The sequence below is a fragment of the Schistocerca nitens genome, chromosome 8 (genome assembly GCF_023898315.1).
Source record: "Schistocerca nitens isolate TAMUIC-IGC-003100 chromosome 8, iqSchNite1.1, whole genome shotgun sequence".
Taxonomy (NCBI): domain Eukaryota; kingdom Metazoa; phylum Arthropoda; class Insecta; order Orthoptera; family Acrididae; genus Schistocerca; species Schistocerca nitens.
The window spans coordinates 24,418,398-24,445,696 of record NC_064621.1 but is presented as its reverse complement, the minus strand read 5'-3'; the positions used below and the strand labels follow the sequence as shown (position 1 = coordinate 24,445,696).

Genomic DNA, 27,299 nt, shown 5'->3' with positions numbered 1-27,299 from the left:
CGCCGGTTTGCAGCCAGGAAGCGGACAGCAGCAACTTTCAACTAGTTTTGTAGTACTCAAACAACACAGTAAAACAGCATGCATCTTTTGCAGAACTGGAAAAACTCGACCGTGACAGGATTCGAACCTGCAATCTTCGGATCCGAAGTCCGACGCCTTATCCATTAGGCCACACGGTCACTGGCGCAATACGCTTCCCCAAACACACCTCATTACCGCCATTTGTGCACTTCCCGGAATGAATTTACCATCTTTGACGCAATTCTCCAATTTCAGTACTAAAAATGCGACGCTACTTCTTGCTGTGTCCCATCGCAAGTTACATTCAAGCCCTTATGACGCTCATCAAACAAGAGCGTGCAAATCAGCTTCAATCGCTTAGTGCCATCTCAGTCGGTTGCAGAAGGTACCTCACCCTATGAGATACAATGGCGAGTTGCCGCTATTACCAAAGCGGCGGCGGCGCCGACGACGACGACAGCCGCGAGGGTCTGTATCAGGGGTAGAAAATACATCACAAGAACTAAGTATTTCACGTCGGCATTCTCCGGAGACTCCCAAAAGCAGCAGTTTCTGGTGCCTACTTTAATAGCACCATTCGCACTATTCATTTGCGAGAGCATTTCTTAAATACCGCACCCATTTATAATTTGTTTTATCCTTGACCGCTTTTTTCGAAAGGGCCACGGTGGGAGGGGCTTTTACAAAATTCATTTGCCTCCTGTGAGGATCGAACTCACGACCTCTGGTTTACTAGACCAGCGCTCTGCCACTGAGCTAAGGAGGCGCCTCCTAGCGCGCTTTTCGGGTACTTTGTTCTTATGGACTAGTGAATCGGAGATCTTCAGCTGGAAACGCACCGCATTAGCGACCATTATTTGCATTTAGTTAGCACAGCTGCTGCTTTCCTACACATCTCACACGATATCGATGTACACCTAAAATTCCAAAACAACACATTTATTTCATTTCAGAGTTACTTTCAGCTTCAAATACCATTCCTCTGATATTCATACGAAGCTAGGCATCGTCGTAACCCGTTACGTTCGTTACGCAAGGCTCACGAGAGGGGCGCAGGTTGCATCCGCGTAGACACAAAATTTTGCGCCGCCCAGCGTGGGGCTCGAACCCACGACCCTGAGATTAAGAGTCTCATGCTCTACCGACTTAGCTAGCCGGGCTCCACACAATGCTTTACGAGCCATACAATACTGATGGGACCTGCGACCATCTATGGAAGATCCTTTTGACTACAGCTTATCTCCTGCTGCCACAAATGAGCTACAATCCCATTCAATGAAAAATTGTCTCCGAAAGGCATCAAATCTGCTTCAAATGATACGTGGCTATCAGCACCATTATTCAACACACATGCTCGACTGTGCGCAGACGCCTGTGGCGTAGCTCTTGGGCCCTGAATCAGACGCAGTAGTTCCAACAAAAACTCTCCTGAACGGCTCTGTGCCGAAAATTTCGCTACAGATCACCCTTGTCTTGCTTGAGCTTCAGGTAGACGCCGGTTTGCAGCCAGGAAGCGGACAGCAGCAACTTTCAACTAGTTTTGTAGTACTCAAACAACACAGTAAAACAGCATGCATCTTTTGCAGAACTGGAAAAACTCGACCGTGACAGGATTCGAACCTGCAATCTTCGGATCCGAAGTCCGACGCCTTATCCATTAGGCCACACGGTCACTGGCGCAATACGCTTCCCCAAACACACCTCATTACCGCCATTTGTGCACTTCCCGGAATGAATTTACCATCTTTGACGCAATTCTCCAATTTCAGTACTAAAAATGCGACGCTACTTCTTGCTGTGTCCCATCGCAAGTTACATTCAAGCCCTTATGACGCTCATCAAACAAGAGCGTGCAAATCAGCTTCAATCGCTTAGTGCCATCTCAGTCGGTTGCAGAAGGTACCTCACCCTATGAGATACAATGGCGAGTTGCCGCTATTACCAAAGCGGCGGCGGCGCCGACGACGACGACAGCCGCGAGGGTCTCTATCAGGGGTAGAAAATACATCACAAGAACTAAGTATTTCACGACGGCATTCTCCGGAGACTCCCAAAAGCAGCAGTTTCTGGTGCCTACTTTAATAGCACCATTCGCACTATTCATTTGCGAGAGCATTTCTTAAATACCGCACCCATTTATAATTTGTTTTATCCTTGACCGCTTTTTTCGAAAGGGCCACGGTGGGAGGGGCTTTTACAAAATTCATTTGCCTCCTGTGAGGATCGAACTCACGACCTCTGGTTTACTAGACCAGCGCTCTGCCACTGAGCTAAGGAGGCGCCTCCTAGCGCGCTTTTCGGGTACTTTGTTCTTATGGACTAGTGAATCGGAGATCTTCAGCTGGAAACGCACCGCATTAGCGACCATTATTTGCATTTAGTTAGCACAGCTGCTGCTTTCCTACACATCTCACACGATATCGATGTACACCTAAAATTCCAAAACAACACATTTATTTCATTTCAGAGTTACTTTCAGCTTCAAATACCATTCCTCTGATATTCATACGAAGCTAGGCATCGTCGTAACCCGTTACGTTCGTTACGCAAGGCTCACGAGAGGGGCGCAGGTTGCATCCGCGTAGACACAAAATTTTGCGCCGCCCAGCGTGGGGCTCGAACCCACGACCCTGAGATTAAGAGTCTCATGCTCTACCGACTTAGCTAGCCGGGCTCCACACAATGCTTTACGAGCCATACAATACTGATGGGACCTGCGACCATCTATGGAAGATCCTTTTGACTACAGCTTATCTCCTGCTGCCACAAATGAGCTACAATCCCATTCAATGAAAAATTGTCTCCGAAAGGCATCAAATCTGCTTCAAATGATACGTGGCTATCAGCACCATTATTCAACACACATGCTCGACTGTGCGCAGACGCCTGTGGCGTAGCTCTTGGGCCCTGAATCAGACGCAGTAGTTCCAACAAAAACTCTCCTGAACGGCTCTGTGCCGAAAATTTCGCTACACATCACCCTTGTCTTGCTTGAGCTTCAGGTAGACGCCGGTTTGCAGCCAGGAAGCGGACAGCAGCAACTTTCAACTAGTTTTGTAGTACTCAAACAACACAGTAAAACAGCATGCATCTTTTGCAGAACTGGAAAAACTCGACCGTGACAGGATTCGAACCTGCAATCTTCGGATCCGAAGTCCGACGCCTTATCCATTAGGCCACACGGTCACTGGCGCAATACGCTTCCCCAAACACACCTCATTACCGCCATTTGTGCACTTCCCGGAATGAATTTACCATCTTTGACGCAATTCTCCAATTTCAGTACTAAAAATGCGACGCTACTTCTTGCTGTGTCCCATCGCAAGTTACATTCAAGCCCTTATGACGCTCATCAAACAAGAGCGTGCAAATCAGCTTCAATCGCTTAGTGCCATCTCAGTCGGTTGCAGAAGGTACCTCACCCTATGAGATACAATGGCGAGTTGCCGCTATTACCAAAGCGGCGGCGGCGCCGACGACGACGACAGCCGCGAGGGTCTGTATCAGGGGTAGAAAATACATCACAAGAACTAAGTATTTCACGTCGGCATTCTCCGGAGACTCCCAAAAGCAGCAGTTTCTGGTGCCTACTTTAATAGCACCATTCGCACTATTCATTTGCGAGAGCATTTCTTAAATACCGCACCCATTTATAATTTGTTTTATCCTTGACCGCTTTTTTCGAAAGGGCCACGGTGGGAGGGGCTTTTACAAAATTCATTTGCCTCCTGTGAGGATCGAACTCACGACCTCTGGTTTACTAGACCAGCGCTCTGCCACTGAGCTAAGGAGGCGCCTCCTAGCGCGCTTTTCGGGTACTTTGTTCTTATGGACTAGTGAATCGGAGATCTTCAGCTGGAAACGCACCGCATTAGCGACCATTATTTGCATTTAGTTAGCACAGCTGCTGCTTTCCTACACATCTCACACGATATCGATGTACACCTAAAATTCCAAAACAACACATTTATTTCATTTCAGAGTTACTTTCAGCTTCAAATACCATTCCTCTGATATTCATACGAAGCTAGGCATCGTCGTAACCCGTTACGTTCGTTACGCAAGGCTCACGAGAGGGGCGCAGGTTGCATCCGCGTAGACACAAAATTTTGCGCCGCCCAGCGTGGGGCTCGAACCCACGACCCTGAGATTAAGAGTCTCATGCTCTACCGACTTAGCTAGCCGGGCTCCACACAATGCTTTACGAGCCATACAATACTGATGGGACCTGCGACCATCTATGGAAGATCCTTTTGACTACAGCTTATCTCCTGCTGCCACAAATGAGCTACAATCCCATTCAATGAAAAATTGTCTCCGAAAGGCATCAAATCTGCTTCAAATGATACGTGGCTATCAGCACCATTATTCAACACACATGCTCGACTGTGCGCAGACGCCTGTGGCGTAGCTCTTGGGCCCTGAATCAGACGCAGTAGTTCCAACAAAAACTCTCCTGAACGGCTCTGTGCCGAAAATTTCGCTACAGATCACCCTTGTCTTGCTTGAGCTTCAGGTAGACGCCGGTTTGCAGCCAGGAAGCGGACAGCAGCAACTTTCAACTAGTTTTGTAGTACTCAAACAACACAGTAAAACAGCATGCATCTTTTGCAGAACTGGAAAAACTCGACCGTGACAGGATTCGAACCTGCAATCTTCGGATCCGAAGTCCGACGCCTTATCCATTAGGCCACACGGTCACTGGCGCAATACGCTTCCCCAAACACACCTCATTACCGCCATTTGTGCACTTCCCGGAATGAATTTACCATCTTTGACGCAATTCTCCAATTTCAGTACTAAAAATGCGACGCTACTTCTTGCTGTGTCCCATCGCAAGTTACATTCAAGCCCTTATGACGCTCATCAAACAAGAGCGTGCAAATCAGCTTCAATCGCTTAGTGCCATCTCAGTCGGTTGCAGAAGGTACCTCACCCTATGAGATACAATGGCGAGTTGCCGCTATTACCAAAGCGGCGGCGGCGCCGACGACGACGACAGCCGCGAGGGTCTCTATCAGGGGTAGAAAATACATCACAAGAACTAAGTATTTCACGACGGCATTCTCCGGAGACTCCCAAAAGCAGCAGTTTCTGGTGCCTACTTTAATAGCACCATTCGCACTATTCATTTGCGAGAGCATTTCTTAAATACCGCACCCATTTATAATTTGTTTTATCCTTGACCGCTTTTTTCGAAAGGGCCACGGTGGGAGGGGCTTTTACAAAATTCATTTGCCTCCTGTGAGGATCGAACTCACGACCTCTGGTTTACTAGACCAGCGCTCTGCCACTGAGCTAAGGAGGCGCCTCCTAGCGCGCTTTTCGGGTACTTTGTTCTTATGGACTAGTGAATCGGAGATCTTCAGCTGGAAACGCACCGCATTAGCGACCATTATTTGCATTTAGTTAGCACAGCTGCTGCTTTCCTACACATCTCACACGATATCGATGTACACCTAAAATTCCAAAACAACACATTTATTTCATTTCAGAGTTACTTTCAGCTTCAAATACCATTCCTCTGATATTCATACGAAGCTAGGCATCGTCGTAACCCGTTACGTTCGTTACGCAAGGCTCACGAGAGGGGCGCAGGTTGCATCCGCGTAGACACAAAATTTTGCGCCGCCCAGCGTGGGGCTCGAACCCACGACCCTGAGATTAAGAGTCTCATGCTCTACCGACTTAGCTAGCCGGGCTCCACACAATGCTTTACGAGCCATACAATACTGATGGGACCTGCGACCATCTATGGAAGATCCTTTTGACTACAGCTTATCTCCTGCTGCCACAAATGAGCTACAATCCCATTCAATGAAAAATTGTCTCCGAAAGGCATCAAATCTGCTTCAAATGATACGTGGCTATCAGCACCATTATTCAACACACATGCTCGACTGTGCGCAGACGCCTGTGGCGTAGCTCTTGGGCCCTGAATCAGACGCAGTAGTTCCAACAAAAACTCTCCTGAACGGCTCTGTGCCGAAAATTTCGCTACACATCACCCTTGTCTTGCTTGAGCTTCAGGTAGACGCCGGTTTGCAGCCAGGAAGCGGACAGCAGCAACTTTCAACTAGTTTTGTAGTACTCAAACAACACAGTAAAACAGCATGCATCTTTTGCAGAACTGGAAAAACTCGACCGTGACAGGATTCGAACCTGCAATCTTCGGATCCGAAGTCCGACGCCTTATCCATTAGGCCACACGGTCACTGGCGCAATACGCTTCCCCAAACACACCTCATTACCGCCATTTGTGCACTTCCCGGAATGAATTTACCATCTTTGACGCAATTCTCCAATTTCAGTACTAAAAATGCGACGCTACTTCTTGCTGTGTCCCATCGCAAGTTACATTCAAGCCCTTATGACGCTCATCAAACAAGAGCGTGCAAATCAGCTTCAATCGCTTAGTGCCATCTCAGTCGGTTGCAGAAGGTACCTCACCCTATGAGATACAATGGCGAGTTGCCGCTATTACCAAAGCGGCGGCGGCGCCGACGACGACGACAGCCGCGAGGGTCTGTATCAGGGGTAGAAAATACATCACAAGAACTAAGTATTTCACGTCGGCATTCTCCGGAGACTCCCAAAAGCAGCAGTTTCTGGTGCCTACTTTAATAGCACCATTCGCACTATTCATTTGCGAGAGCATTTCTTAAATACCGCACCCATTTATAATTTGTTTTATCCTTGACCGCTTTTTTCGAAAGGGCCACGGTGGGAGGGGCTTTTACAAAATTCATTTGCCTCCTGTGAGGATCGAACTCACGACCTCTGGTTTACTAGACCAGCGCTCTGCCACTGAGCTAAGGAGGCGCCTCCTAGCGCGCTTTTCGGGTACTTTGTTCTTATGGACTAGTGAATCGGAGATCTTCAGCTGGAAACGCACCGCATTAGCGACCATTATTTGCATTTAGTTAGCACAGCTGCTGCTTTCCTACACATCTCACACGATATCGATGTACACCTAAAATTCCAAAACAACACATTTATTTCATTTCAGAGTTACTTTCAGCTTCAAATACCATTCCTCTGATATTCATACGAAGCTAGGCATCGTCGTAACCCGTTACGTTCGTTACGCAAGGCTCACGAGAGGGGCGCAGGTTGCATCCGCGTAGACACAAAATTTTGCGCCGCCCAGCGTGGGGCTCGAACCCACGACCCTGAGATTAAGAGTCTCATGCTCTACCGACTTAGCTAGCCGGGCTCCACACAATGCTTTACGAGCCATACAATACTGATGGGACCTGCGACCATCTATGGAAGATCCTTTTGACTACAGCTTATCTCCTGCTGCCACAAATGAGCTACAATCCCATTCAATGAAAAATTGTCTCCGAAAGGCATCAAATCTGCTTCAAATGATACGTGGCTATCAGCACCATTATTCAACACACATGCTCGACTGTGCGCAGACGCCTGTGGCGTAGCTCTTGGGCCCTGAATCAGACGCAGTAGTTCCAACAAAAACTCTCCTGAACGGCTCTGTGCCGAAAATTTCGCTACACATCACCCTTGTCTTGCTTGAGCTTCAGGTAGACGCCGGTTTGCAGCCAGGAAGCGGACAGCAGCAACTTTCAACTAGTTTTGTAGTACTCAAACAACACAGTAAAACAGCATGCATCTTTTGCAGAACTGGAAAAACTCGACCGTGACAGGATTCGAACCTGCAATCTTCGGATCCGAAGTCCGACGCCTTATCCATTAGGCCACACGGTCACTGGCGCAATACGCTTCCCCAAACACACCTCATTACCGCCATTTGTGCACTTCCCGGAATGAATTTACCATCTTTGACGCAATTCTCCAATTTCAGTACTAAAAATGCGACGCTACTTCTTGCTGTGTCCCATCGCAAGTTACATTCAAGCCCTTATGACGCTCATCAAACAAGAGCGTGCAAATCAGCTTCAATCGCTTAGTGCCATCTCAGTCGGTTGCAGAAGGTACCTCACCCTATGAGATACAATGGCGAGTTGCCGCTATTACCAAAGCGGCGGCGGCGCCGACGACGACGACAGCCGCGAGGGTCTCTATCAGGGGTAGAAAATACATCACAAGAACTAAGTATTTCACGACGGCATTCTCCGGAGACTCCCAAAAGCAGCAGTTTCTGGTGCCTACTTTAATAGCACCATTCGCACTATTCATTTGCGAGAGCATTTCTTAAATACCGCACCCATTTATAATTTGTTTTATCCTTGACCGCTTTTTTCGAAAGGGCCACGGTGGGAGGGGCTTTTACAAAATTCATTTGCCTCCTGTGAGGATCGAACTCACGACCTCTGGTTTACTAGACCAGCGCTCTGCCACTGAGCTAAGGAGGCGCCTCCTAGCGCGCTTTTCGGGTACTTTGTTCTTATGGACTAGTGAATCGGAGATCTTCAGCTGGAAACGCACCGCATTAGCGACCATTATTTGCATTTAGTTAGCACAGCTGCTGCTTTCCTACACATCTCACACGATATCGATGTACACCTAAAATTCCAAAACAACACATTTATTTCATTTCAGAGTTACTTTCAGCTTCAAATACCATTCCTCTGATATTCATACGAAGCTAGGCATCGTCGTAACCCGTTACGTTCGTTACGCAAGGCTCACGAGAGGGGCGCAGGTTGCATCCGCGTAGACACAAAATTTTGCGCCGCCCAGCGTGGGGCTCGAACCCACGACCCTGAGATTAAGAGTCTCATGCTCTACCGACTTAGCTAGCCGGGCTCCACACAATGCTTTACGAGCCATACAATACTGATGGGACCTGCGACCATCTATGGAAGATCCTTTTGACTACAGCTTATCTCCTGCTGCCACAAATGAGCTACAATCCCATTCAATGAAAAATTGTCTCCGAAAGGCATCAAATCTGCTTCAAATGATACGTGGCTATCAGCACCATTATTCAACACACATGCTCGACTGTGCGCAGACGCCTGTGGCGTAGCTCTTGGGCCCTGAATCAGACGCAGTAGTTCCAACAAAAACTCTCCTGAACGGCTCTGTGCCGAAAATTTCGCTACACATCACCCTTGTCTTGCTTGAGCTTCAGGTAGACGCCGGTTTGCAGCCAGGAAGCGGACAGCAGCAACTTTCAACTAGTTTTGTAGTACTCAAACAACACAGTAAAACAGCATGCATCTTTTGCAGAACTGGAAAAACTCGACCGTGACAGGATTCGAACCTGCAATCTTCGGATCCGAAGTCCGACGCCTTATCCATTAGGCCACACGGTCACTGGCGCAATACGCTTCCCCAAACACACCTCATTACCGCCATTTGTGCACTTCCCGGAATGAATTTACCATCTTTGACGCAATTCTCCAATTTCAGTACTAAAAATGCGACGCTACTTCTTGCTGTGTCCCATCGCAAGTTACATTCAAGCCCTTATGACGCTCATCAAACAAGAGCGTGCAAATCAGCTTCAATCGCTTAGTGCCATCTCAGTCGGTTGCAGAAGGTACCTCACCCTATGAGATACAATGGCGAGTTGCCGCTATTACCAAAGCGGCGGCGGCGCCGACGACGACGACAGCCGCGAGGGTCTGTATCAGGGGTAGAAAATACATCACAAGAACTAAGTATTTCACGTCGGCATTCTCCGGAGACTCCCAAAAGCAGCAGTTTCTGGTGCCTACTTTAATAGCACCATTCGCACTATTCATTTGCGAGAGCATTTCTTAAATACCGCACCCATTTATAATTTGTTTTATCCTTGACCGCTTTTTTCGAAAGGGCCACGGTGGGAGGGGCTTTTACAAAATTCATTTGCCTCCTGTGAGGATCGAACTCACGACCTCTGGTTTACTAGACCAGCGCTCTGCCACTGAGCTAAGGAGGCGCCTCCTAGCGCGCTTTTCGGGTACTTTGTTCTTATGGACTAGTGAATCGGAGATCTTCAGCTGGAAACGCACCGCATTAGCGACCATTATTTGCATTTAGTTAGCACAGCTGCTGCTTTCCTACACATCTCACACGATATCGATGTACACCTAAAATTCCAAAACAACACATTTATTTCATTTCAGAGTTACTTTCAGCTTCAAATACCATTCCTCTGATATTCATACGAAGCTAGGCATCGTCGTAACCCGTTACGTTCGTTACGCAAGGCTCACGAGAGGGGCGCAGGTTGCATCCGCGTAGACACAAAATTTTGCGCCGCCCAGCGTGGGGCTCGAACCCACGACCCTGAGATTAAGAGTCTCATGCTCTACCGACTTAGCTAGCCGGGCTCCACACAATGCTTTACGAGCCATACAATACTGATGGGACCTGCGACCATCTATGGAAGATCCTTTTGACTACAGCTTATCTCCTGCTGCCACAAATGAGCTACAATCCCATTCAATGAAAAATTGTCTCCGAAAGGCATCAAATCTGCTTCAAATGATACGTGGCTATCAGCACCATTATTCAACACACATGCTCGACTGTGCGCAGACGCCTGTGGCGTAGCTCTTGGGCCCTGAATCAGACGCAGTAGTTCCAACAAAAACTCTCCTGAACGGCTCTGTGCCGAAAATTTCGCTACACATCACCCTTGTCTTGCTTGAGCTTCAGGTAGACGCCGGTTTGCAGCCAGGAAGCGGACAGCAGCAACTTTCAACTAGTTTTGTAGTACTCAAACAACACAGTAAAACAGCATGCATCTTTTGCAGAACTGGAAAAACTCGACCGTGACAGGATTCGAACCTGCAATCTTCGGATCCGAAGTCCGACGCCTTATCCATTAGGCCACACGGTCACTGGCGCAATACGCTTCCCCAAACACACCTCATTACCGCCATTTGTGCACTTCCCGGAATGAATTTACCATCTTTGACGCAATTCTCCAATTTCAGTACTAAAAATGCGACGCTACTTCTTGCTGTGTCCCATCGCAAGTTACATTCAAGCCCTTATGACGCTCATCAAACAAGAGCGTGCAAATCAGCTTCAATCGCTTAGTGCCATCTCAGTCGGTTGCAGAAGGTACCTCACCCTATGAGATACAATGGCGAGTTGCCGCTATTACCAAAGCGGCGGCGGCGCCGACGACGACGACAGCCGCGAGGGTCTCTATCAGGGGTAGAAAATACATCACAAGAACTAAGTATTTCACGACGGCATTCTCCGGAGACTCCCAAAAGCAGCAGTTTCTGGTGCCTACTTTAATAGCACCATTCGCACTATTCATTTGCGAGAGCATTTCTTAAATACCGCACCCATTTATAATTTGTTTTATCCTTGACCGCTTTTTTCGAAAGGGCCACGGTGGGAGGGGCTTTTACAAAATTCATTTGCCTCCTGTGAGGATCGAACTCACGACCTCTGGTTTACTAGACCAGCGCTCTGCCACTGAGCTAAGGAGGCGCCTCCTAGCGCGCTTTTCGGGTACTTTGTTCTTATGGACTAGTGAATCGGAGATCTTCAGCTGGAAACGCACCGCATTAGCGACCATTATTTGCATTTAGTTAGCACAGCTGCTGCTTTCCTACACATCTCACACGATATCGATGTACACCTAAAATTCCAAAACAACACATTTATTTCATTTCAGAGTTACTTTCAGCTTCAAATACCATTCCTCTGATATTCATACGAAGCTAGGCATCGTCGTAACCCGTTACGTTCGTTACGCAAGGCTCACGAGAGGGGCGCAGGTTGCATCCGCGTAGACACAAAATTTTGCGCCGCCCAGCGTGGGGCTCGAACCCACGACCCTGAGATTAAGAGTCTCATGCTCTACCGACTTAGCTAGCCGTGCTCCACACAATGCTTTACGAGCCATACAATACTGATGGGACCTGCGACCATCTATGGAAGATCCTTTTGACTACAGCTTATCTCCTGCTGCCACAAATGAGCTACAATCCCATTCAATGAAAAATTGTCTCCGAAAGGCATCAAATCTGCTTCAAATGATACGTGGCTATCAGCACCATTATTCAACACACATGCTCGACTGTGCGCAGACGCCTGTGGCGTAGCTCTTGGGCCCTGAATCAGACGCAGTAGTTCCAACAAAAACTCTCCTGAACGGCTCTGTGCCGAAAATTTCGCTACAGATCACCCTTGTCTTGCTTGAGCTTCAGGTAGACGCCGGTTTGCAGCCAGGAAGCGGACAGCAGCAACTTTCAACTAGTTTTGTAGTACTCAAACAACACAGTAAAACAGCATGCATCTTTTGCAGAACTGGAAAAACTCGACCGTGACAGGATTCGAACCTGCAATCTTCGGATCCGAAGTCCGACGCCTTATCCATTAGGCCACACGGTCACTGGCGCAATACGCTTCCCCAAACACACCTCATTACCGCCATTTGTGCACTTCCCGGAATGAATTTACCATCTTTGACGCAATTCTCCAATTTCAGTACTAAAAATGCGACGCTACTTCTTGCTGTGTCCCATCGCAAGTTACATTCAAGCCCTTATGACGCTCATCAAACAAGAGCGTGCAAATCAGCTTCAATCGCTTAGTGCCATCTCAGTCGGTTGCAGAAGGTACCTCACCCTATGAGATACAATGGCGAGTTGCCGCTATTACCAAAGCGGCGGCGGCGCCGACGACGACGACAGCCGCGAGGGTCTGTATCAGGGGTAGAAAATACATCACAAGAACTAAGTATTTCACGTCGGCATTCTCCGGAGACTCCCAAAAGCAGCAGTTTCTGGTGCCTACTTTAATAGCACCATTCGCACTATTCATTTGCGAGAGCATTTCTTAAATACCGCACCCATTTATAATTTGTTTTATCCTTGACCGCTTTTTTCGAAAGGGCCACGGTGGGAGGGGCTTTTACAAAATTCATTTGCCTCCTGTGAGGATCGAACTCACGACCTCTGGTTTACTAGACCAGCGCTCTGCCACTGAGCTAAGGAGGCGCCTCCTAGCGCGCTTTTCGGGTACTTTGTTCTTATGGACTAGTGAATCGGAGATCTTCAGCTGGAAACGCACCGCATTAGCGACCATTATTTGCATTTAGTTAGCACAGCTGCTGCTTTCCTACACATCTCACACGATATCGATGTACACCTAAAATTCCAAAACAACACATTTATTTCATTTCAGAGTTACTTTCAGCTTCAAATACCATTCCTCTGATATTCATACGAAGCTAGGCATCGTCGTAACCCGTTACGTTCGTTACGCAAGGCTCACGAGAGGGGCGCAGGTTGCATCCGCGTAGACACAAAATTTTGCGCCGCCCAGCGTGGGGCTCGAACCCACGACCCTGAGATTAAGAGTCTCATGCTCTACCGACTTAGCTAGCCGTGCTCCACACAATGCTTTACGAGCCATACAATACTGATGGGACCTGCGACCATCTATGGAAGATCCTTTTGACTACAGCTTATCTCCTGCTGCCACAAATGAGCTACAATCCCATTCAATGAAAAATTGTCTCCGAAAGGCATCAAATCTGCTTCAAATGATACGTGGCTATCAGCACCATTATTCAACACACATGCTCGACTGTGCGCAGACGCCTGTGGCGTAGCTCTTGGGCCCTGAATCAGACGCAGTAGTTCCAACAGAAACTCTCCTGAACGGCTCTGTGCCGAAAATTTCGCTACAGATCACCCTTGTCTTGCTTGAGCTTCAGGTAGACGCCGGTTTGCAGCCAGGAAGCGGACAGCAGCAACTTTCAACTAGTTTTGTAGTACTCAAACAACACAGTAAAACAGCATGCATCTTTTGCAGAACTGGAAAAACTCGACCGTGACAGGATTCGAACCTGCAATCTTCGGATCCGAAGTCCGACGCCTTATCCATTAGGCCACACGGTCACTGGCGCAATACGCTTCCCCAAACACACCTCATTACCGCCATTTGTGCACTTCCCGGAATGAATTTACCATCTTTGACGCAATTCTCCAATTTCAGTACTAAAAATGCGACGCTACTTCTTGCTGTGTCCCATCGCAAGTTACATTCAAGCCCTTATGACGCTCATCAAACAAGAGCGTGCAAATCAGCTTCAATCGCTTAGTGCCATCTCAGTCGGTTGCAGAAGGTACCTCACCCTATGAGATACAATGGCGAGTTGCCGCTATTACCAAAGCGGCGGCGGCGCCGACGACGACGACAGCCGCGAGGGTCTGTATCAGGGGTAGAAAATACATCACAAGAACTAAGTATTTCACGTCGGCATTCTCCGGAGACTCCCAAAAGCAGCAGTTTCTGGTGCCTACTTTAATAGCACCATTCGCACTATTCATTTGCGAGAGCATTTCTTAAATACCGCACCCATTTATAATTTGTTTTATCCTTGACCGCTTTTTTCGAAAGGGCCACGGTGGGAGGGGCTTTTACAAAATTCATTTGCCTCCTGTGAGGATCGAACTCACGACCTCTGGTTTACTAGACCAGCGCTCTGCCACTGAGCTAAGGAGGCGCCTCCTAGCGCGCTTTTCGGGTACTTTGTTCTTATGGACTAGTGAATCGGAGATCTTCAGCTGGAAACGCACCGCATTAGCGACCATTATTTGCATTTAGTTAGCACAGCTGCTGCTTTCCTACACATCTCACACGATATCGATGTACACCTAAAATTCCAAAACAACACATTTATTTCATTTCAGAGTTACTTTCAGCTTCAAATACCATTCCTCTGATATTCATACGAAGCTAGGCATCGTCGTAACCCGTTACGTTCGTTACGCAAGGCTCACGAGAGGGGCGCAGGTTGCATCCGCGTAGACACAAAATTTTGCGCCGCCCAGCGTGGGGCTCGAACCCACGACCCTGAGATTAAGAGTCTCATGCTCTACCGACTTAGCTAGCCGGGCTCCACACAATGCTTTACGAGCCATACAATACTGATGGGACCTGCGACCATCTATGGAAGATCCTTTTGACTACAGCTTATCTCCTGCTGCCACAAATGAGCTACAATCCCATTCAATGAAAAATTGTCTCCGAAAGGCATCAAATCTGCTTCAAATGATACGTGGCTATCAGCACCATTATTCAACACACATGCTCGACTGTGCGCAGACGCCTGTGGCGTAGCTCTTGGGCCCTGAATCAGACGCAGTAGTTCCAACAAAAACTCTCCTGAACGGCTCTGTGCCGAAAATTTCGCTACAGATCACCCTTGTCTTGCTTGAGCTTCAGGTAGACGCCGGTTTGCAGCCAGGAAGCGGACAGCAGCAACTTTCAACTAGTTTTGTAGTACTCAAACAACACAGTAAAACAGCATGCATCTTTTGCAGAACTGGAAAAACTCGACCGTGACAGGATTCGAACCTGCAATCTTCGGATCCGAAGTCCGACGCCTTATCCATTAGGCCACACGGTCACTGGCGCAATACGCTTCCCCAAACACACCTCATTACCGCCATTTGTGCACTTCCCGGAATGAATTTACCATCTTTGACGCAATTCTCCAATTTCAGTACTAAAAATGCGACGCTACTTCTTGCTGTGTCCCATCGCAAGTTACATTCAAGCCCTTATGACGCTCATCAAACAAGAGCGTGCAAATCAGCTTCAATCGCTTAGTGCCATCTCAGTCGGTTGCAGAAGGTACCTCACCCTATGAGATACAATGGCGAGTTGCCGCTATTACCAAAGCGGCGGCGGCGCCGACGACGACGACAGCCGCGAGGGTCTCTATCAGGGGTAGAAAATACATCACAAGAACTAAGTATTTCACGACGGCATTCTCCGGAGACTCCCAAAAGCAGCAGTTTCTGGTGCCTACTTTAATAGCACCATTCGCACTATTCATTTGCGAGAGCATTTCTTAAATACCGCACCCATTTATAATTTGTTTTATCCTTGACCGCTTTTTTCGAAAGGGCCACGGTGGGAGGGGCTTTTACAAAATTCATTTGCCTCCTGTGAGGATCGAACTCACGACCTCTGGTTTACTAGACCAGCGCTCTGCCACTGAGCTAAGGAGGCGCCTCCTAGCGCGCTTTTCGGGTACTTTGTTCTTATGGACTAGTGAATCGGAGATCTTCAGCTGGAAACGCACCGCATTAGCGACCATTATTTGCATTTAGTTAGCACAGCTGCTGCTTTCCTACACATCTCACACGATATCGATGTACACCTAAAATTCCAAAACAACACATTTATTTCATTTCAGAGTTACTTTCAGCTTCAAATACCATTCCTCTGATATTCATACGAAGCTAGGCATCGTCGTAACCCGTTACGTTCGTTACGCAAGGCTCACGAGAGGGGCGCAGGTTGCATCCGCGTAGACACAAAATTTTGCGCCGCCCAGCGTGGGGCTCGAACCCACGACCCTGAGATTAAGAGTCTCATGCTCTACCGACTTAGCTAGCCGTGCTCCACACAATGCTTTACGAGCCATACAATACTGATGGGACCTGCGACCATCTATGGAAGATCCTTTTGACTACAGCTTATCTCCTGCTGCCACAAATGAGCTACAATCCCATTCAATGAAAAATTGTCTCCGAAAGGCATCAAATCTGCTTCAAATGATACGTGGCTATCAGCACCATTATTCAACACACATGCTCGACTGTGCGCAGACGCCTGTGGCGTAGCTCTTGGGCCCTGAATCAGACGCAGTAGTTCCAACAAAAACTCTCCTGAACGGCTCTGTGCCGAAAATTTCGCTACAGATCACCCTTGTCTTGCTTGAGCTTCAGGTAGACGCCGGTTTGCAGCCAGGAAGCGGACAGCAGCAACTTTCAACTAGTTTTGTAGTACTCAAACAACACAGTAAAACAGCATGCATCTTTTGCAGAACTGGAAAAACTCGACCGTGACAGGATTCGAACCTGCAATCTTCGGATCCGAAGTCCGACGCCTTATCCATTAGGCCACACGGTCACTGGCGCAATACGCTTCCCCAAACACACCTCATTACCGCCATTTGTGCACTTCCCGGAATGAATTTACCATCTTTGACGCAATTCTCCAATTTCAGTACTAAAAATGCGACGCTACTTCTTGCTGTGTCCCATCGCAAGTTACATTCAAGCCCTTATGACGCTCATCAAACAAGAGCGTGCAAATCAGCTTCAATCGCTTAGTGCCATCTCAGTCGGTTGCAGAAGGTACCTCACCCTATGAGATACAATGGCGAGTTGCCGCTATTACCAAAGCGGCGGCGGCGCCGACGACGACGACAGCCGCGAGGGTCTGTATCAGGGGTAGAAAATACATCACAAGAACTAAGTATTTCACGTCGGCATTCTCCGGAGACTCCCAAAAGCAGCAGTTTCTGGTGCCTACTTTAATAGCACCATTCGCACTATTCATTTGCGAGAGCATTTCTTAAATACCGCACCCATTTATAATTTGTTTTATCCTTGACCGCTTTTTTCGAAAGGGCCACGGTGGGAGGGGCTTTTACAAAATTCATTTGCCTCCTGTGAGGATCGAACTCACGACCTCTGGTTTACTAGACCAGCGCTCTGCCACTGAGCTAAGGAGGCGCCTCCTAGCGCGCTTTTCGGGTACTTTGTTCTTATGGACTAGTGAATCGGAGATCTTCAGCTGGAAACGCACCGCATTAGCGACCATTATTTGCATTTAGTTAGCACAGCTGCTGCTTTCCTACACATCTCACACGATATCGATGTACACCTAAAATTCCAAAACAACACATTTATTTCATTTCAGAGTTACTTTCAGCTTCAAATACCATTCCTCTGATATTCATACGAAGCTAGGCATCGTCGTAACCCGTTACGTTCGTTACGCAAGGCTCACGAGAGGGGCGCAGGTTGCATCCGCGTAGACACAAAATTTTGCGCCGCCCAGCGTGGGGCTCGAACCCACGACCCTGAGATTAAGAGTCTCATGCTCTACCGACTTAGCTAGCCGGGCTCCACACAATGCTTTACGAGCCATACAATACTGATGGGACCTGCGACCATCTATGGAAGATCCTTTTGACTACAGCTTATCTCCTGCTGCCACAAATGAGCTACAATCCCATTCAATGAAAAATTGTCTCCGAAAGGCATCAAATCTGCTTCAAATGATACGTGGCTATCAGCACCATTATTCAACACACATGCTCGACTGTGCGCAGACGCCTGTGGCGTAGCTCTTGGGCCCTGAATCAGACGCAGTAGTTCCAACAAAAACTCTCCTGAACGGCTCTGTGCCGAAAATTTCGCTACAGATCACCCTTGTCTTGCTTGAGCTTCAGGTAGACGCCGGTTTGCAGCCAGGAAGCGGACAGCAGCAACTTTCAACTAGTTTTGTAGTACTCAAACAACACAGTAAAACAGCATGCATCTTTTGCAGAACTGGAAAAACTCGACCGTGACAGGATTCGAACCTGCAATCTTCGGATCCGAAGTCCGACGCCTTATCCATTAGGCCACACGGTCACTGGCGCAATACGCTTCCCCAAACACACCTCATTACCGCCATTTGTGCACTTCCCGGAATGAATTTACCATCTTTGACGCAATTCTCCAATTTCAGTACTAAAAATGCGACGCTACTTCTTGCTGTGTCCCATCGCAAGTTACATTCAAGCCCTTATGACGCTCATCAAACAAGAGCGTGCAAATCAGCTTCAATCGCTTAGTGCCATCTCAGTCGGTTGCAGAAGGTACCTCACCCTATGAGATACAATGGCGAGTTGCCGCTATTACCAAAGCGGCGGCGGCGCCGACGACGACGACAGCCGCGAGGGTCTCTATCAGGGGTAGAAAATACATCACAAGAACTAAGTATTTCACGACGGCATTCTCCGGAGACTCCCAAAAGCAGCAGTTTCTGGTGCCTACTTTAATAGCACCATTCGCACTATTCATTTGCGAGAGCATTTCTTAAATACCGCACCCATTTATAATTTGTTTTATCCTTGACCGCTTTTTTCGAAAGGGCCACGGTGGGAGGGGCTTTTACAAAATTCATTTGCCTCCTGTGAGGATCGAACTCACGACCTCTGGTTTACTAGACCAGCGCTCTGCCACTGAGCTAAGGAGGCGCCTCCTAGCGCGCTTTTCGGGTACTTTGTTCTTATGGACTAGTGAATCGGAGATCTTCAGCTGGAAACGCACCGCATTAGCGACCATTATTTGCATTTAGTTAGCACAGCTGCTGCTTTCCTACACATCTCACACGATATCGATGTACACCTAAAATTCCAAAACAACACATTTATTTCATTTCAGAGTTACTTTCAGCTTCAAATACCATTCCTCTGATATTCATACGAAGCTAGGCATCGTCGTAACCCGTTACGTTCGTTACGCAAGGCTCACGAGAGGGGCGCAGGTTGCATCCGCGTAGACACAAAATTTTGCGCCGCCCAGCGTGGGGCTCGAACCCACGACCCTGAGATTAAGAGTCTCATGCTCTACCGACTTAGCTAGCCGGGCTCCACACAATGCTTTACGAGCCATACAATACTGATGGGACCTGCGACCATCTATGGAAGATCCTTTTGACTACAGCTTATCTCCTGCTGCCACAAATGAGCTACAATCCCATTCAATGAAAAATTGTCTCCGAAAGGCATCAAATCTGCTTCAAATGATACGTGGCTATCAGCACCATTATTCAACACACATGCTCGACTGTGCGCAGACGCCTGTGGCGTAGCTCTTGGGCCCTGAATCAGACGCAGTAGTTCCAACAAAAACTCTCCTGAACGGCTCTGTGCCGAAAATTTCGCTACACATCACCCTTGTCTTGCTTGAGCTTCAGGTAGACGCCGGTTTGCAGCCAGGAAGCGGACAGCAGCAACTTTCAACTAGTTTTGTAGTACTCAAACAACACAGTAAAACAGCATGCATCTTTTGCAGAACTGGAAAAACTCGACCGTGACAGGATTCGAACCTGCAATCTTCGGATCCGAAGTCCGACGCCTTATCCATTAGGCCACACGGTCACTGGCGCAATACGCTTCCCCAAACACACCTCATTACCGCCATTTGTGCACTTCCCGGAATGAATTTACCATCTTTGACGCAATTCTCCAATTTCAGTACTAAAAATGCGACGCTACTTCTTGCTGTGTCCCATCGCAAGTTACATTCAAGCCCTTATGACGCTCATCAAACAAGAGCGTGCAAATCAGCTTCAATCGCTTAGTGCCATCTCAGTCGGTTGCAGAAGGTACCTCACCCTATGAGATACAATGGCGAGTTGCCGCTATTACCAAAGCGGCGGCGGCGCCGACGACGACGACAGCCGCGAGGGTCTGTATCAGGGGTAGAAAATACATCACAAGAACTAAGTATTTCACGTCGGCATTCTCCGGAGACTCCCAAAAGCAGCAGTTTCTGGTGCCTACTTTAATAGCACCATTCGCACTATTCATTTGCGAGAGCATTTCTTAAATACCGCACCCATTTATAATTTGTTTTATCCTTGACCGCTTTTTTCGAAAGGGCCACGGTGGGAGGGGCTTTTACAAAATTCATTTGCCTCCTGTGAGGATCGAACTCACGACCTCTGGTTTACTAGACCAGCGCTCTGCCACTGAGCTAAGGAGGCGCCTCCTAGCGCGCTTTTCGGGTACTTTGTTCTTATGGACTAGTGAATCGGAGATCTTCAGCTGGAAACGCACCGCATTAGCGACCATTATTTGCATTTAGTTAGCACAGCTGCTGCTTTCCTACACATCTCACACGATATCGATGTACACCTAAAATTCCAAAACAACACATTTATTTCATTTCAGAGTTACTTTCAGCTTCAAATACCATTCCTCTGATATTCATACGAAGCTAGGCATCGTCGTAACCCGTTACGTTCGTTACGCAAGGCTCACGAGAGGGGCGCAGGTTGCATCCGCGTAGACACAAAATTTTGCGCCGCCCAGCGTGGGGCTCGAACCCACGACCCTGAGATTAAGAGTCTCATGCTCTACCGACTTAGCTAGCCGGGCTCCACACAATGCTTTACGAGCCATACAATACTGATGGGACCTGCGACCATCTATGGAAGATCCTTTTGACTACAGCTTATCTCCTGCTGCCACAAATGAGCTACAATCCCATTCAATGAAAAATTGTCTCCGAAAGGCATCAAATCTGCTTCAAATGATACGTGGCTATCAGCACCATTATTCAACACACATGCTCGACTGTGCGCAGACGCCTGTGGCGTAGCTCTTGGGCCCTGAATCAGACGCAGTAGTTCCAACAAAAACTCTCCTGAACGGCTCTGTGCCGAAAATTTCGCTACAGATCACCCTTGTCTTGCTTGAGCTTCAGGTAGACGCCGGTTTGCAGCCAGGAAGCGGACAGCAGCAACTTTCAACTAGTTTTGTAGTACTCAAACAACACAGTAAAACAGCATGCATCTTTTGCAGAACTGGAAAAACTCGACCGTGACAGGATTCGAACCTGCAATCTTCGGATCCGAAGTCCGACGCCTTATCCATTAGGCCACACGGTCACTGGCGCAATACGCTTCCCCAAACACACCTCATTACCGCCATTTGTGCACTTCCCGGAATGAATTTACCATCTTTGACGCAATTCTCCAATTTCAGTACTAAAAATGCGACGCTACTTCTTGCTGTGTCCCATCGCAAGTTACATTCAAGCCCTTATGACGCTCATCAAACAAGAGCGTGCAAATCAGCTTCAATCGCTTAGTGCCATCTCAGTCGGTTGCAGAAGGTACCTCACCCTATGAGATACAATGGCGAGTTGCCGCTATTACCAAAGCGGCGGCGGCGCCGACGACGACGACAGCCGCGAGGGTCTCTATCAGGGGTAGAAAATACATCACAAGAACTAAGTATTTCACGACGGCATTCTCCGGAGACTCCCAAAAGCAGCAGTTTCTGGTGCCTACTTTAATAGCACCATTCGCACTATTCATTTGCGAGAGCATTTCTTAAATACCGCACCCATTTATAATTTGTTTTATCCTTGACCGCTTTTTTCGAAAGGGCCACGGTGGGAGGGGCTTTTACAAAATTCATTTGCCTCCTGTGAGGATCGAACTCACGACCTCTGGTTTACTAGACCAGCGCTCTGCCACTGAGCTAAGGAGGCGCCTCCTAGCGCGCTTTTCGGGTACTTTGTTCTTATGGACTAGTGAATCGGAGATCTTCAGCTGGAAACGCACCGCATTAGCGACCATTATTTGCATTTAGTTAGCACAGCTGCTGCTTTCCTACACATCTCACACGATATCGATGTACACCTAAAATTCCAAAACAACACATTTATTTCATTTCAGAGTTACTTTCAGCTTCAAATACCATTCCTCTGATATTCATACGAAGCTAGGCATCGTCGTAACCCGTTACGTTCGTTACGCAAGGCTCACGAGAGGGGCGCAGGTTGCATCCGCGTAGACACAAAATTTTGCGCCGCCCAGCGTGGGGCTCGAACCCACGACCCTGAGATTAAGAGTCTCATGCTCTACCGACTTAGCTAGCCGTGCTCCACACAATGCTTTACGAGCCATACAATACTGATGGGACCTGCGACCATCTATGGAAGATCCTTTTGACTACAGCTTATCTCCTGCTGCCACAAATGAGCTACAATCCCATTCAATGAAAAATTGTCTCCGAAAGGCATCAAATCTGCTTCAAATGATACGTGGCTATCAGCACCATTATTCAACACACATGCTCGACTGTGCGCAGACGCCTGTGGCGTAGCTCTTGGGCCCTGAATCAGACGCAGTAGTTCCAACAAAAACTCTCCTGAACGGCTCTGTGCCGAAAATTTCGCTACAGATCACCCTTGTCTTGCTTGAGCTTCAGGTAGACGCCGGTTTGCAGCCAGGAAGCGGACAGCAGCAACTTTCAACTAGTTTTGTAGTACTCAAACAACACAGTAAAACAGCATGCATCTTTTGCAGAACTGGAAAAACTCGACCGTGACAGGATTCGAACCTGCAATCTTCGGATCCGAAGTCCGACGCCTTATCCATTAGGCCACACGGTCACTGGCGCAATACGCTTCCCCAAACACACCTCATTACCGCCATTTGTGCACTTCCCGGAATGAATTTACCATCTTTGACGCAATTCTCCAATTTCAGTACTAAAAATGCGACGCTACTTCTTGCTGTGTCCCATCGCAAGTTACATTCAAGCCCTTATGACGCTCATCAAACAAGAGCGTGCAAATCAGCTTCAATCGCTTAGTGCCATCTCAGTCGGTTGCAGAAGGTACCTCACCCTATGAGATACAATGGCGAGTTGCCGCTATTACCAAAGCGGCGGCGGCGCCGACGACGACGACAGCCGCGAGGGTCTGTATCAGGGGTAGAAAATACATCACAAGAACTAAGTATTTCACGTCGGCATTCTCCGGAGACTCCCAAAAGCAGCAGTTTCTGGTGCCTACTTTAATAGCACCATTCGCACTATTCATTTGCGAGAGCATTTCTTAAATACCGCACCCATTTATAATTTGTTTTATCCTTGACCGCTTTTTTCGAAAGGGCCACGGTGGGAGGGGCTTTTACAAAATTCATTTGCCTCCTGTGAGGATCGAACTCACGACCTCTGGTTTACTAGACCAGCGCTCTGCCACTGAGCTAAGGAGGCGCCTCCTAGCGCGCTTTTCGGGTACTTTGTTCTTATGGACTAGTGAATCGGAGATCTTCAGCTGGAAACGCACCGCATTAGCGACCATTATTTGCATTTAGTTAGCACAGCTGCTGCTTTCCTACACATCTCACACGATATCGATGTACACCTAAAATTCCAAAACAACACATTTATTTCATTTCAGAGTTACTTTCAGCTTCAAATACCATTCCTCTGATATTCATACGAAGCTAGGCATCGTCGTAACCCGTTACGTTCGTTACGCAAGGCTCACGAGAGGGGCGCAGGTTGCATCCGCGTAGACACAAAATTTTGCGCCGCCCAGCGTGGGGCTCGAACCCACGACCCTGAGATTAAGAGTCTCATGCTCTACCGACTTAGCTAGCCGGGCTCCACACAATGCTTTACGAGCCATACAATACTGATGGGACCTGCGACCATCTATGGAAGATCCTTTTGACTACAGCTTATCTCCTGCTGCCACAAATGAGCTACAATCCCATTCAATGAAAAATTGTCTCCGAAAGGCATCAAATCTGCTTCAAATGATACGTGGCTATCAGCACCATTATTCAACACACATGCTCGACTGTGCGCAGACGCCTGTGGCGTAGCTCTTGGGCCCTGAATCAGACGCAGTAGTTCCAACAAAAACTCTCCTGAACGGCTCTGTGCCGAAAATTTCGCTACAGATCACCCTTGTCTTGCTTGAGCTTCAGGTAGACGCCGGTTTGCAGCCAGGAAGCGGACAGCAGCAACTTTCAACTAGTTTTGTAGTACTCAAACAACACAGTAAAACAGCATGCATCTTTTGCAGAACTGGAAAAACTCGACCGTGACAGGATTCGAACCTGCAATCTTCGGATCCGAAGTCCGACGCCTTATCCATTAGGCCACACGGTCACTGGCGCAATACGCTTCCCCAAACACACCTCATTACCGCCATTTGTGCACTTCCCGGAATGAATTTACCATCTTTGACGCAATTCTCCAATTTCAGTACTAAAAATGCGACGCTACTTCTTGCTGTGTCCCATCGCAAGTTACATTCAAGCCCTTATGACGCTCATCAAACAAGAGCGTGCAAATCAGCTTCAATCGCTTAGTGCCATCTCAGTCGGTTGCAGAAGGTACCTCACCCTATGAGATACAATGGCGAGTTGCCGCTATTACCAAAGCGGCGGCGGCGCCGACGACGACGACAGCCGCGAGGGTCTCTATCAGGGGTAGAAAATACATCACAAGAACTAAGTATTTCACGACGGCATTCTCCGGAGACTCCCAAAAGCAGCAGTTTCTGGTGCCTACTTTAATAGCACCATTCGCACTATTCATTTGCGAGAGCATTTCTTAAATACCGCACCCATTTATAATTTGTTTTATCCTTGACCGCTTTTTTCGAAAGGGCCACGGTGGGAGGGGCTTTTACAAAATTCATTTGCCTCCTGTGAGGATCGAACTCACGACCTCTGGTTTACTAGACCAGCGCTCTGCCACTGAGCTAAGGAGGCGCCTCCTAGCGCGCTTTTCGGGTACTTTGTTCTTATGGACTAGTGAATCGGAGATCTTCAGCTGGAAACGCACCGCATTAGCGACCATTATTTGCATTTAGTTAGCACAGCTGCTGCTTTCCTACACATCTCACACGATATCGATGTACACCTAAAATTCCAAAACAACACATTTATTTCATTTCAGAGTTACTTTCAGCTTCAAATACCATTCCTCTGATATTCATACGAAGCTAGGCATCGTCGTAACCCGTTACGTTCGTTACGCAAGGCTCACGAGAGGGGCGCAGGTTGCATCCGCGTAGACACAAAATTTTGCGCCGCCCAGCGTGGGGCTCGAACCCACGACCCTGAGATTAAGAGTCTCATGCTCTACCGACTTAGCTAGCCGGGCTCCACACAATGCTTTACGAGCCATACAATACTGATGGGACCTGCGACCATCTATGGAAGATCCTTTTGACTACAGCTTATCTCCTGCTGCCACAAATGAGCTACAATCCCATTCAATGAAAAATTGTCTCCGAAAGGCATCAAATCTGCTTCAAATGATACGTGGCTATCAGCACCATTATTCAACACACATGCTCGACTGTGCGCAGACGCCTGTGGCGTAGCTCTTGGGCCCTGAATCAGACGCAGTAGTTCCAACAAAAACTCTCCTGAACGGCTCTGTGCCGAAAATTTCGCTACACATCACCCTTGTCTTGCTTGAGCTTCAGGTAGACGCCGGTTTGCAGCCAGGAAGCGGACAGCAGCAACTTTCAACTAGTTTTGTAGTACTCAAACAACACAGTAAAACAGCATGCATCTTTTGCAGAACTGGAAAAACTCGACCGTGACAGGATTCGAACCTGCAATCTTCGGATCCGAAGTCCGACGCCTTATCCATTAGGCCACACGGTCACTGGCGCAATACGCTTCCCCAAACACACCTCATTACCGCCATTTGTGCACTTCCCGGAATGAATTTACCATCTTTGACGCAATTCTCCAATTTCAGTACTAAAAATGCGACGCTACTTCTTGCTGTGTCCCATCGCAAGTTACATTCAAGCCCTTATGACGCTCATCAAACAAGAGCGTGCAAATCAGCTTCAATCGCTTAGTGCCATCTCAGTCGGTTGCAGAAGGTACCTCACCCTATGAGATACAATGGCGAGTTGCCGCTATTACCAAAGCGGCGGCGGCGCCGACGACGACGACAGCCGCGAGGGTCTGTATCAGGGGTAGAAAATACATCACAAGAACTAAGTATTTCACGTCGGCATTCTCCGGAGACTCCCAAAAGCAGCAGTTTCTGGTGCCTACTTTAATAGCACCATTCGCACTATTCATTTGCGAGAGCATTTCTTAAATACCGCACCCATTTATAATTTGTTTTATCCTTGACCGCTTTTTTCGAAAGGGCCACGGTGGGAGGGGCTTTTACAAAATTCATTTGCCTCCTGTGAGGATCGAACTCACGACCTCTGGTTTACTAGACCAGCGCTCTGCCACTGAGCTAAGGAGGCGCCTCCTAGCGCGCTTTTCGGGTACTTTGTTCTTATGGACTAGTGAATCGGAGATCTTCAGCTGGAAACGCACCGCATTAGCGACCATTATTTGCATTTAGTTAGCACAGCTGCTGCTTTCCTACACATCTCACACGATATCGATGTACACCTAAAATTCCAAAACAACACATTTATTTCATTTCAGAGTTACTTTCAGCTTCAAATACCATTCCTCTGATATTCATACGAAGCTAGGCATCGTCGTAACCCGTTACGTTCGTTACGCAAGGCTCACGAGAGGGGCGCAGGTTGCATCCGCGTAGACACAAAATTTTGCGCCGCCCAGCGTGGGGCTCGAACCCACGACCCTGAGATTAAGAGTCTCATGCTCTACCGACTTAGCTAGCCGGGCTCCACACAATGCTTTACGAGCCATACAATACTGATGGGACCTGCGACCATCTATGGAAGATCCTTTTGACTACAGCTTATCTCCTGCTGCCACAAATGAGCTACAATCCCATTCAATGAAAAATTGTCTCCGAAAGGCATCAAATCTGCTTCAAATGATACGTGGCTATCAGCACCATTATTCAACACACATGCTCGACTGTGCGCAGACGCCTGTGGCGTAGCTCTTGGGCCCTGAATCAGACGCAGTAGTTCCAACAAAAACTCTCCTGAACGGCTCTGTGCCGAAAATTTCGCTACAGATCACCCTTGTCTTGCTTGAGCTTCAGGTAGACGCCGGTTTGCAGCCAGGAAGCGGACAGCAGCAACTTTCAACTAGTT

At 48.0% G+C, this 27,299-nt stretch overlaps 54 non-coding genes across 54 annotated transcripts; all 54 read right to left on the bottom strand.

Annotated features, from left to right (window-relative positions):
* Positions 1 to 106: 106 nt before the first annotated feature.
* Trnar-ucg (transfer RNA arginine (anticodon UCG)) lies at positions 107 to 179 on the bottom strand. Its single transcript has one exon. It is a non-coding gene; the product is annotated as a tRNA-Arg (tRNA).
* Positions 180 to 715: 536 nt separating this feature from the next.
* Trnat-agu (transfer RNA threonine (anticodon AGU)) lies at positions 716 to 787 on the bottom strand. Its single transcript has one exon. It is a non-coding gene; the product is annotated as a tRNA-Thr (tRNA).
* A 321-nt stretch (positions 788 to 1,108) lies between these two features.
* Trnak-cuu (transfer RNA lysine (anticodon CUU)) lies at positions 1,109 to 1,181 on the bottom strand. The gene has a single exon. It is a non-coding gene; the product is annotated as a tRNA-Lys (tRNA).
* Positions 1,182 to 1,620: 439 nt separating this feature from the next.
* Positions 1,621 to 1,693, bottom strand: Trnar-ucg (transfer RNA arginine (anticodon UCG)). Its single transcript has one exon. It is a non-coding gene; the product is annotated as a tRNA-Arg (tRNA).
* A 536-nt stretch (positions 1,694 to 2,229) lies between these two features.
* Positions 2,230 to 2,301, bottom strand: Trnat-agu (transfer RNA threonine (anticodon AGU)). Its single transcript has one exon. It is a non-coding gene; the product is annotated as a tRNA-Thr (tRNA).
* A 321-nt stretch (positions 2,302 to 2,622) lies between these two features.
* Positions 2,623 to 2,695, bottom strand: Trnak-cuu (transfer RNA lysine (anticodon CUU)). The gene has a single exon. It is a non-coding gene; the product is annotated as a tRNA-Lys (tRNA).
* Positions 2,696 to 3,134: 439 nt separating this feature from the next.
* On the bottom strand, positions 3,135 to 3,207 carry Trnar-ucg (transfer RNA arginine (anticodon UCG)). The gene has a single exon. It is a non-coding gene; the product is annotated as a tRNA-Arg (tRNA).
* A 536-nt stretch (positions 3,208 to 3,743) lies between these two features.
* On the bottom strand, positions 3,744 to 3,815 carry Trnat-agu (transfer RNA threonine (anticodon AGU)). The gene has a single exon. It is a non-coding gene; the product is annotated as a tRNA-Thr (tRNA).
* A 321-nt stretch (positions 3,816 to 4,136) lies between these two features.
* Positions 4,137 to 4,209, bottom strand: Trnak-cuu (transfer RNA lysine (anticodon CUU)). Its single transcript has one exon. It is a non-coding gene; the product is annotated as a tRNA-Lys (tRNA).
* Positions 4,210 to 4,648: 439 nt separating this feature from the next.
* Trnar-ucg (transfer RNA arginine (anticodon UCG)) lies at positions 4,649 to 4,721 on the bottom strand. Its single transcript has one exon. It is a non-coding gene; the product is annotated as a tRNA-Arg (tRNA).
* Positions 4,722 to 5,257: 536 nt separating this feature from the next.
* Trnat-agu (transfer RNA threonine (anticodon AGU)) lies at positions 5,258 to 5,329 on the bottom strand. Its single transcript has one exon. It is a non-coding gene; the product is annotated as a tRNA-Thr (tRNA).
* Positions 5,330 to 5,650: 321 nt separating this feature from the next.
* Positions 5,651 to 5,723, bottom strand: Trnak-cuu (transfer RNA lysine (anticodon CUU)). The gene has a single exon. It is a non-coding gene; the product is annotated as a tRNA-Lys (tRNA).
* Positions 5,724 to 6,162: 439 nt separating this feature from the next.
* Positions 6,163 to 6,235, bottom strand: Trnar-ucg (transfer RNA arginine (anticodon UCG)). Its single transcript has one exon. It is a non-coding gene; the product is annotated as a tRNA-Arg (tRNA).
* A 536-nt stretch (positions 6,236 to 6,771) lies between these two features.
* Positions 6,772 to 6,843, bottom strand: Trnat-agu (transfer RNA threonine (anticodon AGU)). The gene has a single exon. It is a non-coding gene; the product is annotated as a tRNA-Thr (tRNA).
* A 321-nt stretch (positions 6,844 to 7,164) lies between these two features.
* On the bottom strand, positions 7,165 to 7,237 carry Trnak-cuu (transfer RNA lysine (anticodon CUU)). Its single transcript has one exon. It is a non-coding gene; the product is annotated as a tRNA-Lys (tRNA).
* A 439-nt stretch (positions 7,238 to 7,676) lies between these two features.
* On the bottom strand, positions 7,677 to 7,749 carry Trnar-ucg (transfer RNA arginine (anticodon UCG)). The gene has a single exon. It is a non-coding gene; the product is annotated as a tRNA-Arg (tRNA).
* A 536-nt stretch (positions 7,750 to 8,285) lies between these two features.
* Trnat-agu (transfer RNA threonine (anticodon AGU)) lies at positions 8,286 to 8,357 on the bottom strand. The gene has a single exon. It is a non-coding gene; the product is annotated as a tRNA-Thr (tRNA).
* A 321-nt stretch (positions 8,358 to 8,678) lies between these two features.
* Positions 8,679 to 8,751, bottom strand: Trnak-cuu (transfer RNA lysine (anticodon CUU)). Its single transcript has one exon. It is a non-coding gene; the product is annotated as a tRNA-Lys (tRNA).
* Positions 8,752 to 9,190: 439 nt separating this feature from the next.
* Trnar-ucg (transfer RNA arginine (anticodon UCG)) lies at positions 9,191 to 9,263 on the bottom strand. Its single transcript has one exon. It is a non-coding gene; the product is annotated as a tRNA-Arg (tRNA).
* A 536-nt stretch (positions 9,264 to 9,799) lies between these two features.
* Trnat-agu (transfer RNA threonine (anticodon AGU)) lies at positions 9,800 to 9,871 on the bottom strand. The gene has a single exon. It is a non-coding gene; the product is annotated as a tRNA-Thr (tRNA).
* Positions 9,872 to 10,192: 321 nt separating this feature from the next.
* Trnak-cuu (transfer RNA lysine (anticodon CUU)) lies at positions 10,193 to 10,265 on the bottom strand. Its single transcript has one exon. It is a non-coding gene; the product is annotated as a tRNA-Lys (tRNA).
* A 439-nt stretch (positions 10,266 to 10,704) lies between these two features.
* On the bottom strand, positions 10,705 to 10,777 carry Trnar-ucg (transfer RNA arginine (anticodon UCG)). The gene has a single exon. It is a non-coding gene; the product is annotated as a tRNA-Arg (tRNA).
* A 536-nt stretch (positions 10,778 to 11,313) lies between these two features.
* On the bottom strand, positions 11,314 to 11,385 carry Trnat-agu (transfer RNA threonine (anticodon AGU)). Its single transcript has one exon. It is a non-coding gene; the product is annotated as a tRNA-Thr (tRNA).
* A 321-nt stretch (positions 11,386 to 11,706) lies between these two features.
* Trnak-cuu (transfer RNA lysine (anticodon CUU)) lies at positions 11,707 to 11,779 on the bottom strand. Its single transcript has one exon. It is a non-coding gene; the product is annotated as a tRNA-Lys (tRNA).
* Positions 11,780 to 12,218: 439 nt separating this feature from the next.
* Trnar-ucg (transfer RNA arginine (anticodon UCG)) lies at positions 12,219 to 12,291 on the bottom strand. Its single transcript has one exon. It is a non-coding gene; the product is annotated as a tRNA-Arg (tRNA).
* A 536-nt stretch (positions 12,292 to 12,827) lies between these two features.
* Trnat-agu (transfer RNA threonine (anticodon AGU)) lies at positions 12,828 to 12,899 on the bottom strand. The gene has a single exon. It is a non-coding gene; the product is annotated as a tRNA-Thr (tRNA).
* Positions 12,900 to 13,220: 321 nt separating this feature from the next.
* Trnak-cuu (transfer RNA lysine (anticodon CUU)) lies at positions 13,221 to 13,293 on the bottom strand. The gene has a single exon. It is a non-coding gene; the product is annotated as a tRNA-Lys (tRNA).
* Positions 13,294 to 13,732: 439 nt separating this feature from the next.
* On the bottom strand, positions 13,733 to 13,805 carry Trnar-ucg (transfer RNA arginine (anticodon UCG)). The gene has a single exon. It is a non-coding gene; the product is annotated as a tRNA-Arg (tRNA).
* Positions 13,806 to 14,341: 536 nt separating this feature from the next.
* Positions 14,342 to 14,413, bottom strand: Trnat-agu (transfer RNA threonine (anticodon AGU)). Its single transcript has one exon. It is a non-coding gene; the product is annotated as a tRNA-Thr (tRNA).
* Positions 14,414 to 14,734: 321 nt separating this feature from the next.
* On the bottom strand, positions 14,735 to 14,807 carry Trnak-cuu (transfer RNA lysine (anticodon CUU)). The gene has a single exon. It is a non-coding gene; the product is annotated as a tRNA-Lys (tRNA).
* A 439-nt stretch (positions 14,808 to 15,246) lies between these two features.
* Trnar-ucg (transfer RNA arginine (anticodon UCG)) lies at positions 15,247 to 15,319 on the bottom strand. The gene has a single exon. It is a non-coding gene; the product is annotated as a tRNA-Arg (tRNA).
* Positions 15,320 to 15,855: 536 nt separating this feature from the next.
* On the bottom strand, positions 15,856 to 15,927 carry Trnat-agu (transfer RNA threonine (anticodon AGU)). Its single transcript has one exon. It is a non-coding gene; the product is annotated as a tRNA-Thr (tRNA).
* A 321-nt stretch (positions 15,928 to 16,248) lies between these two features.
* On the bottom strand, positions 16,249 to 16,321 carry Trnak-cuu (transfer RNA lysine (anticodon CUU)). Its single transcript has one exon. It is a non-coding gene; the product is annotated as a tRNA-Lys (tRNA).
* A 439-nt stretch (positions 16,322 to 16,760) lies between these two features.
* Trnar-ucg (transfer RNA arginine (anticodon UCG)) lies at positions 16,761 to 16,833 on the bottom strand. The gene has a single exon. It is a non-coding gene; the product is annotated as a tRNA-Arg (tRNA).
* Positions 16,834 to 17,369: 536 nt separating this feature from the next.
* On the bottom strand, positions 17,370 to 17,441 carry Trnat-agu (transfer RNA threonine (anticodon AGU)). The gene has a single exon. It is a non-coding gene; the product is annotated as a tRNA-Thr (tRNA).
* A 321-nt stretch (positions 17,442 to 17,762) lies between these two features.
* Positions 17,763 to 17,835, bottom strand: Trnak-cuu (transfer RNA lysine (anticodon CUU)). Its single transcript has one exon. It is a non-coding gene; the product is annotated as a tRNA-Lys (tRNA).
* A 439-nt stretch (positions 17,836 to 18,274) lies between these two features.
* Trnar-ucg (transfer RNA arginine (anticodon UCG)) lies at positions 18,275 to 18,347 on the bottom strand. The gene has a single exon. It is a non-coding gene; the product is annotated as a tRNA-Arg (tRNA).
* A 536-nt stretch (positions 18,348 to 18,883) lies between these two features.
* Positions 18,884 to 18,955, bottom strand: Trnat-agu (transfer RNA threonine (anticodon AGU)). Its single transcript has one exon. It is a non-coding gene; the product is annotated as a tRNA-Thr (tRNA).
* Positions 18,956 to 19,276: 321 nt separating this feature from the next.
* On the bottom strand, positions 19,277 to 19,349 carry Trnak-cuu (transfer RNA lysine (anticodon CUU)). Its single transcript has one exon. It is a non-coding gene; the product is annotated as a tRNA-Lys (tRNA).
* A 439-nt stretch (positions 19,350 to 19,788) lies between these two features.
* Positions 19,789 to 19,861, bottom strand: Trnar-ucg (transfer RNA arginine (anticodon UCG)). Its single transcript has one exon. It is a non-coding gene; the product is annotated as a tRNA-Arg (tRNA).
* A 536-nt stretch (positions 19,862 to 20,397) lies between these two features.
* Trnat-agu (transfer RNA threonine (anticodon AGU)) lies at positions 20,398 to 20,469 on the bottom strand. The gene has a single exon. It is a non-coding gene; the product is annotated as a tRNA-Thr (tRNA).
* Positions 20,470 to 20,790: 321 nt separating this feature from the next.
* Positions 20,791 to 20,863, bottom strand: Trnak-cuu (transfer RNA lysine (anticodon CUU)). Its single transcript has one exon. It is a non-coding gene; the product is annotated as a tRNA-Lys (tRNA).
* Positions 20,864 to 21,302: 439 nt separating this feature from the next.
* Trnar-ucg (transfer RNA arginine (anticodon UCG)) lies at positions 21,303 to 21,375 on the bottom strand. Its single transcript has one exon. It is a non-coding gene; the product is annotated as a tRNA-Arg (tRNA).
* A 536-nt stretch (positions 21,376 to 21,911) lies between these two features.
* On the bottom strand, positions 21,912 to 21,983 carry Trnat-agu (transfer RNA threonine (anticodon AGU)). The gene has a single exon. It is a non-coding gene; the product is annotated as a tRNA-Thr (tRNA).
* A 321-nt stretch (positions 21,984 to 22,304) lies between these two features.
* On the bottom strand, positions 22,305 to 22,377 carry Trnak-cuu (transfer RNA lysine (anticodon CUU)). Its single transcript has one exon. It is a non-coding gene; the product is annotated as a tRNA-Lys (tRNA).
* A 439-nt stretch (positions 22,378 to 22,816) lies between these two features.
* Trnar-ucg (transfer RNA arginine (anticodon UCG)) lies at positions 22,817 to 22,889 on the bottom strand. Its single transcript has one exon. It is a non-coding gene; the product is annotated as a tRNA-Arg (tRNA).
* Positions 22,890 to 23,425: 536 nt separating this feature from the next.
* On the bottom strand, positions 23,426 to 23,497 carry Trnat-agu (transfer RNA threonine (anticodon AGU)). The gene has a single exon. It is a non-coding gene; the product is annotated as a tRNA-Thr (tRNA).
* Positions 23,498 to 23,818: 321 nt separating this feature from the next.
* Trnak-cuu (transfer RNA lysine (anticodon CUU)) lies at positions 23,819 to 23,891 on the bottom strand. The gene has a single exon. It is a non-coding gene; the product is annotated as a tRNA-Lys (tRNA).
* A 439-nt stretch (positions 23,892 to 24,330) lies between these two features.
* Positions 24,331 to 24,403, bottom strand: Trnar-ucg (transfer RNA arginine (anticodon UCG)). The gene has a single exon. It is a non-coding gene; the product is annotated as a tRNA-Arg (tRNA).
* A 536-nt stretch (positions 24,404 to 24,939) lies between these two features.
* Positions 24,940 to 25,011, bottom strand: Trnat-agu (transfer RNA threonine (anticodon AGU)). The gene has a single exon. It is a non-coding gene; the product is annotated as a tRNA-Thr (tRNA).
* Positions 25,012 to 25,332: 321 nt separating this feature from the next.
* On the bottom strand, positions 25,333 to 25,405 carry Trnak-cuu (transfer RNA lysine (anticodon CUU)). Its single transcript has one exon. It is a non-coding gene; the product is annotated as a tRNA-Lys (tRNA).
* Positions 25,406 to 25,844: 439 nt separating this feature from the next.
* Positions 25,845 to 25,917, bottom strand: Trnar-ucg (transfer RNA arginine (anticodon UCG)). The gene has a single exon. It is a non-coding gene; the product is annotated as a tRNA-Arg (tRNA).
* Positions 25,918 to 26,453: 536 nt separating this feature from the next.
* Trnat-agu (transfer RNA threonine (anticodon AGU)) lies at positions 26,454 to 26,525 on the bottom strand. The gene has a single exon. It is a non-coding gene; the product is annotated as a tRNA-Thr (tRNA).
* Positions 26,526 to 26,846: 321 nt separating this feature from the next.
* On the bottom strand, positions 26,847 to 26,919 carry Trnak-cuu (transfer RNA lysine (anticodon CUU)). The gene has a single exon. It is a non-coding gene; the product is annotated as a tRNA-Lys (tRNA).
* Positions 26,920 to 27,299: the final 380 nt, after the last annotated feature.